Here is an 8,185-nt window from a genome sequence, read left to right on the forward strand (position 1 = left end):
GAAAATGCTTGAATTCACTAGTATTGACAGAGAGCGTTTTGAAACAAAAACACCATTTTCAAATGTATCCGGATTAATGTAGCTGTAGCCAGAGAAGTGCTATCAGTTATAAAACTGCTTATTGTCTGCAGCTGTAATTTAAAACAAATTGAACAAATGCCTCATTTAGCATTTGGATAGTGAATACAAAAGCTATGGGGATGTATTTTAGGAGCTACTGAACTCAGTGACCTACTGACGGTCGGTTATGGAGGGAAAATTCGACTGAAACAAAAAAGTCTTGAAGAAAGGGCTCCAACAATGTTGTAAAGTGGAAAGATGCCATTAAAGCGAATGGTGCCATGCCAATATTGTTTGCCAGGGTCGGGTCTCATGCAGACTCTCCAGTCAAGCACACACACATAAACACTCACACAAATCATTAACAATAATTGCCCCATGTTTGGTCTTAGTAAATCGGAGGGATTCTCTGCATGGGAATGTATCCCAGACAGTTTACATAAAGATGTACTGAGACTCGTATTTCACACTCTTTTTCCTCATTAAGCAACACTCAAAATGTGTGTGCTGCTCCCTCTAGTGGAGGGATATGAGATATTTGAGTCCATCACAGATCCCAATGACATGTAGAGAGGTATACTTGTGTATCAAAAACTAATATTGACCTTAAATGTCTAAATAGCTTCATATTGACTCATAATGGAATCAATCCAGACAGGCACAGCTGTGTTGAAAATGGGGGTGTTTAAACTGTGTGCTGTGCAAATGGAAAAACACTGTTACTGTTCTGCTGTGCCAGATAATGCAGTGCAAACAAATAATATTATTTTGACACTTTAATTATTATGTTTTGTTCCTAATGACTAGAGACAAAATGAGAATGAGATTTATTATCTCTTTTTTTTCTGGAACGGCACATTTAATAAATGCCAGAATAGAGACTGCCAACATTAGCAGAATGAAATTACACTGTTTACACAAACACATGCATTTCTGGGTCTGTTTTGAACAGAGAGATTAACAGAGAGTGGTAATGAATCTGTGAGTGACAATGAGAGTGAGAGTGTGGCAAACTGCACTTTAGTCATCATGTAAAATCGTTAAATCTACAGTTATCCTGATTTTAGGACCACTAAGCAAACGCCATAGGGTTGAAATGTATACAACAGTTAGACCCAGTACTCAAATTTCTTTTGTGCGAGTCATTGCATCATGCATGTCATGTCAGCAATTTGTTCAAAAACTATGATTTATTTGGGAACAAAACGGCACTGCTGTTTGATGACTGCAAATGCGTGGCAGTTAATTCTACTGTTGAACAAACATTTGCGGACTTAAAAAAGACAATTAAAGTAACATTATTGTGTACATTTACATTTAGTCATTTAGCAGACGCTTTTGTCCAAAGCGACTTACAATTTAGGACTAAATTAAGCGAGTCATCGTGAAGAGGCAAAAACAACGCAAGAAGTGCTGTCAGGCAAATGTCAGGGATTCTGCATTCCGGATGAGGGTGGGGAGAGCATTCCACCAGCATGGAACCGTGACAAGTGACTACTGTCTCTTGTGTATTAAGAGTCACTGAATCATTCTTTCAACCAATTCTTTAAAAAATGTATTCATTCAGGAGTGAAACACCACTACTATGCGATGCTCGGAGACATGCAACGATTAATAATTCAATTCAATTCACATTTATCGTATAGAGCTTTTCACAACACATATGCATGTTTCTACATTACAATTTAGAGTAATCTGTTAAAAGAGGTGACTGTGTCAACATAATGTCCATATGTCTATAAATTACAGTTCTAAGATAATACAAATGCAGTAAGCTGATATCATATATAAATTTAGGCAGACACAATGATCTCACTAAAGTAGTGATCATAATGATTACAGTAATTAGATTTTTTAATTATTCTTCTAGTGTTGATTGATGGTCAGCTGGTCTGGTTATCCTAAATTAGATTTATTTGCTTTAAATTATTGTTTGTACTGTATATGCCAACTGTGATTTTTTAAATGTCTGTGTGAGCTTGCGGCAAACTATTTTCCCTACGGGGATAAATAAATAAATAAATAAATAAACACTACTACTATTAGTATATAAAAATTATAAAATGGCAATGGTGCATGTTGATTCAGATTTGGCGTCATAAAGTCATCGCAAGGGTTGTTGTCATCTCTTCACAGATGTTGGGTCATGTGAAATCTTTGTAAGAAGCTGGATCCAAACTGGAGCTGGCAGCTAACTCGGGTGAGTATCATTGACATAATAGTGGAAACTAATTCCATGTTTTCATATAATATTACCAAGAGGCAGCATGTATACTCACCTAAAGGATTATTAGGAACACCATACTAATACTGTGTTTGACCCCCTTTCGCCTTCAGAACTGCCTTAATTCTACGTGGCATTGATTCAACAAGGTGCTGAAAGCATTCTTTAGAAATGTTGGCCCATATTGATAGGATAGCATCTTGCAGTTGATGGAGATTTGTGGGATGCACATCCAGGGCACGAAGCTCCCGTTCCACCACATCCCAAATATGCTCTATTGGGTTGAGATCTGGTGACTGTGGGGGCCATTTTAGTACAGTGAACTCATTGTCATGTTCAAGAAACCAATTTGAAATGATTCGAGCTTTGTGACAGAGGATGGGTACATGGTGGTCATAAAGGGATGGACATGGTCAGAAACAATGCTCAGGTAGGCCGTGGCATTTAAACGATGCCCAATTGGCACTAAGGGGCCTAAAGTGTGCCGAGAAAACATCCCCCACACCATTACCCCACCACCACCAGCCTGCACAGTGGTAACAAGGCATGATGGATCCATGTTCTCATTCTGTTTACGCCAAATTCTGACTCTACCATCTGAATGTCTCAACAGAAATAGAGACATAAATTTTGGTGAGCTCGTGCAAATTGTAGCCTCTTTTTCCTATTTATAGTGGAGATGAGTGGTACCCGGTGGGGTCTTCTGCTGTTGTAGCCCATCCGCCTCAAGGTTGTGCGTGTTCTGGCTTCACAAATGCTTTGCTGCATACCTCGGTTGTAACCAGGGGCGCCGCCAGGAATTTTGGGCCCCATGACAAAAAAAATCGAATTGGGCCCCCTCCGCGCAGCTGTTGTCACCACATCTCTAGGACCTAACTGTCCCATCAAAAGCTTTACATAACTCTAATCAAAGGCTTGCAACTGTTTTGCTTCTTGTAGTTCAATACTAGTACTAGCACAATATTTACTGCTGTGATTTGTAAATGCAAGTCTGCATACAGTCTGCAGTTCACTATTTGATGCAAGATTAAAAGCCACCATAAAAATGTCCTTAAGGCAATCCTTTACAGTCTCAATGTATTTTTATTGTAAAATTAATGACAGATTTAAAAAAAAAAAGAAGAAAAAACTAAATATATATTAACTTTTTAATTAAAATAAACTAACATCATCATATCAAAACAATGAAAACAGCAGATTTTTTAACTTAACTGCACATATATGCCAAAAACAAAATAAAGCTGACGTGTAAAACGGAATTTCCACATCAGGGTTATTATAGTGCTACAAAACAGATCAAGTGATCACTAAATCATTAGGTTTTGAGGTTTGGAATGATGGGAATAATAAAGTCTGTATCTATAGATGTCATTTAACGGCCAAAATTCAGTCTAAATGAACGCATCAAACTGGATTATTTTAATATTGTCTGTAACACACGCAGGTTGAGGTAAGCTACTCATTGTTTCTAACTGCATCCAGCACAGACAGGAGGTTGTTGTTGTTTTTATGTCATAATGGTCATTATGTGAGAAAATAATTTGTGTTTGATTTCTGTCATTAATAAATTTTCATTTTCTTTTTTGTTATGGTAAAAAGAGCAAGAGAGACAGTCAGAGAACACCACACAGACTCCCTGGAATGATGCCAAGTCATTACCACAGTGTTGCTCACCTTCTTCACTGGGACAGGGAGGGGGGGTAGTTATGGGGAGACTGGGGTGCTGCTGACTCATCTGTTGTTAAGTCTGCAGGGGCATGGACAATGATTTAATATGAAAATCTTGCTAAACGTTTCCCTGCACTGATTAAATGTTGATGAAATGTAGGCTAACACTAGCCTGCAGCTAGCTAGCTTATTTCACTATGGACAACAGGTTAATACCACGCACAGACTAAAGGCTACCCACCTTTCTTGGTGAAAAACTGGGTTACAGATTGACACCCTTTCTTTTGTCTTTCCTTTTTTGAAAACCAGATTTTCTTTTACTATGCAACATTGTGGTCTCTGTGTTGCTGACGCGTCGCATCGACTAACTGTCTGCAACTACAACTAACTAAACACAAACACCGCCCACGCTAACGCAGGACCAAACCATTTCATGCAGATACAGGGGGGTGGTCGGTCAAAATGAAAGTTTACTTTTTGATCAATGGGGATATTTAACTTTTATTGCCAACATAAGTAAAATCAAAGACATCATTCATTGTATAATTATTTGAAATATACTTAATGATGATGATTTGTATAGTGTATAATATATATATATATTTTTAAATTAGTTTTTACTTATTTGTTGGGGCCCCTGTCAGTCAGGGGCCCTTGGAATCGTCCTAACTTTTCCCCCCTATAAGGCGCCCATGGTTGTAACGAGTGGTTATTTCAGTCAAAGTTGCTCTTCTATCAGCTTGAATCAGTCGGCCCATTCTCCTCTGACCTCTAGCATAAACAAGGCATTTTCGCCCACAGGACTGCCGCATACTGGATGTTTTTCCCTTTTCACACCATTCTTTGTAAACCCTAGAAATGGTTGTGCGTGAAAATCCCAGTAACTGAGCAGATTGTGAAATACTCAGACCGGCCCGTCTGGCACCAACAACCATGCCACGCTCAAAATTGCTTAAATCACCTTTCTTTCCCATTCTGACATTCAGTTTGGAGTTCAGGAGATTGTCTTGACCAGGACCACACCCCTAAATGCATTGAAGCAACTGCCATGTGATTGGTTGATTAGATAATTGCATTAATGAGAAATTGAACAGGTGTTCCTAATAATCCTTTAGGTGAGTGTATACTGAAAATAGCAGAAGGCCCAGAACAGACCCTTGCGGCACTCTATAAGTAATACTGTGGAAATATATACAGTGAGGAAAATAAGTATTTGAACACCCTGCTATTTTGCAAGTTCTCCCACTTGGAAATCATGGAGGGGTCTGAAATTGTCATCGTAGGTGCATGTCCACTGTGAGAGACATAATCTAAAAAAAAAAAATCCAGAAATCACAATATATGATTTTTTTAACTATTTATTTGTATGATACAGCTGCAAATAAGTATTTGAACACCTGTCTATCAGCTAGAATTCTGACCCTCAAAGACCTGTTAGTCTGCCTTTAAAATGTCCACCTCCACTCCCTTTATTATCCTAAATTAGATGCACCTGTTTGAGGTCGTTAGCTGCATAAAGACACCTGTCCACCCCATACAATCAGTAAGAATCCAACTACTAACATGGCCAAGACCAAAGAGCTGTCCAAAGACACTAGAGACAAAATTGTACACCTCCTCAAGGCTGGAAAGGGCTACGGGGAAATTGGCAAGCAGCTTGGTGAAAAAAGGTCCACTGTTGGAGCAATCATTAGAAAATGGAAGAAGCTAAACATGACTGTCAATCTCCCTCGGACTGGGGCTCCATGCAAGATCTCACCTCGTGGGGTCTCAATGATCCTAAGAAAGGTGAGAAATCAGCCCAGAACTACACGGGAGGAGCTGGTCAGTGACCTGAAAAGAGCTGGGACCACCGTTTCCAAGGTTACTGTTGGTAATACACTAAGACGTCATGGTTTGAAATCATGCATGGCACGGAAGGTTCCCCTGCTTAAACCAGCACATGTCAAGGCCCGTCTTAAGTTTGCCAATGACCATTTGGATGATCCAGAGGAGTCATGGGAGAAAGTCATGTGGTCAGATGAGACCAAAATAGAACTTTTTGGTCATAATTCCACTAAACGTGTTTGGAGGAAGAAGAATGATGAGTACCATCCCAAGAACACCATCCCTACTGTGAAGCATGGGGGTGGTAGCATCATGCTTTGGGGGTGTTTTTCTGCACATGGGACAGGGCGACTGCACTGTATTAAGGAGAGGATGACCAAGGCCATGTATTGCGAGATTTTGAGGAACAACCTCCTTCCCTCAGTTAGAGTATTGAAGATGGGTCGAGGCTGGGTCTTCCAACATGACAATGACCCGAAGCACACAGCCAGGATAACCAAGGAGTGGCTCTGTAAGAAGCATATCAAGGTTCTGGCGTGGCCTAGCCAGTCTCCAGACCTAAACCCAATAGAGAATCTTTGGAGGGAGCTCAAACTCCGTGTTTCTCAGCGACAGCCCAGAAACCTGACTGATCTAGAGAAGATCTGTGTGGAGGAGTGGGCCAAAATCCCTCCTGCAGTGTGTGCAAACCTGGTGAAAAACTACAGGAAACGTTTGACCTCTGTAATTGCAAACAAAGGCTACTGTACCAAATATTAACATTGATTTTCTCAGGTGTTCAAATACTTATTTGCAGCTGTATCATACAAATAAACAGTTAAAAAATCATATATTGTGATTTCTGGATTTTTCTTTTTAGATTATGTCTCTCACAGTGGACATGCACCTACGATGACAATTTCAGACCCCTCCATGATTTCTAAGTGGGAGAACTTGCAAAATAGCAGGGTGTTCAAATACTTATTTTCCTCACTGTATATATATATTTTTTAATCAAAAATAGGCAAAGTAACTTGCAATATTTTGTCTAAAATGTAGGTTATACATTACCAACTTCACCAGTCGTTGTTGTCAAGTGACTACTGTCTTTTGTGTATCATTGAATCATACATTCAACCGTTTTGGTCAAAAACAATGATTCATTTGAAAATGTGCGATGCTCTGAGACGCGGAATGGTTAATTCTGTGGAACAATTTTCAATGACAGTCATTTGCAATGTTGTGTCAAAAATGTAAGTTACTAAACGTCTTGTTTATTAAAATGTTAATTTGTCAGGTACAGGGCAATTAGAACATCATGAGTTCATGATGTTTTCGGAATCTTTTCATTTCAGCTCTGATTTTGGCTTCAAACAGTGGAGTTACCAGATGTGATTTTATATTGCTGGATTTGCTGTCAATTAAACTCTTTTCCAATAATGACTGTAAAACTTTGGGTTTATTATACATGCCGACAGTAGTGAACTTTAAAAATGTTATGATCATTATCTCTAAACACCTGCCACATACACAATACATTGTCAAAGCATGAATATTTGAAACAGATTTACACACATAACTTTGACAGTCATTATACTTCCAGGACCTGTATCAGAGCAGTTTGGTGATTATCATGCTGCCCTCACGGGGAGAATTAAACCAGGAGCCATCAAATGGCTCCACATGGGCTTCACAATAACATCTTGCCCATGCTAACAGGAGGAGAGCATCAGAGTGGTCATATCTTAGCATAAGATAGTGGAAGGAGTGAAGATTAACTTAAATATAATATAATAAAATATAATATATAGTCAAAATATAGCAAAATAGTAAAAAATACTGTATAAATTATATTACCATTCATAAGTCTGTAAAGATTTTTGATTGTTTTTGAAAGAAGTCTCTTAATAAAATCACAATAAAAAACAGTAATATTGTAAAATATTATTACACTTTGAAGTAACAATTTTCTATTTGAAAATGTATAAAAAGTGTAGTTTATTCCTGTGATGCAAAGCTGAATTTTCAGCATCATTACTCCAGTTTTCAGTGTCACATGATCCTAGAAATCATTCTAATATGCTCATTTGCTGCTCAAGAAACATTTCTTTCTGAAAACAGATGTGCTGCTTAATATTTTCACTAAAACTGTACTAAAAAATAGGATTCTTTGATTAATAGGAATTCAAATAGAAATCTTTCCAGTCAAAGTCTGACATATGATATACTGTATATATACAAATGATTTTTAAAATATTATAACTTTTTAATATTACAATCTTACAACTACAATACTTTTTTTCTTTTTCTAGACCCCAGTTTGAAAAAACCTGACCTAAAGCACTGTGAAACTTGAAGTAGTAAAAGACAGAGTGGTCTTTACAAGCAGACCTGCCAGGTGACAAAAACATGACAAAAATTGCATAC

The sequence above is a fragment of the Rutilus rutilus genome, assembly GCF_951802725.1.
Source record: "Rutilus rutilus genome assembly, chromosome: 17".
Classification (NCBI taxonomy): domain Eukaryota; kingdom Metazoa; phylum Chordata; class Actinopteri; order Cypriniformes; family Leuciscidae; genus Rutilus; species Rutilus rutilus.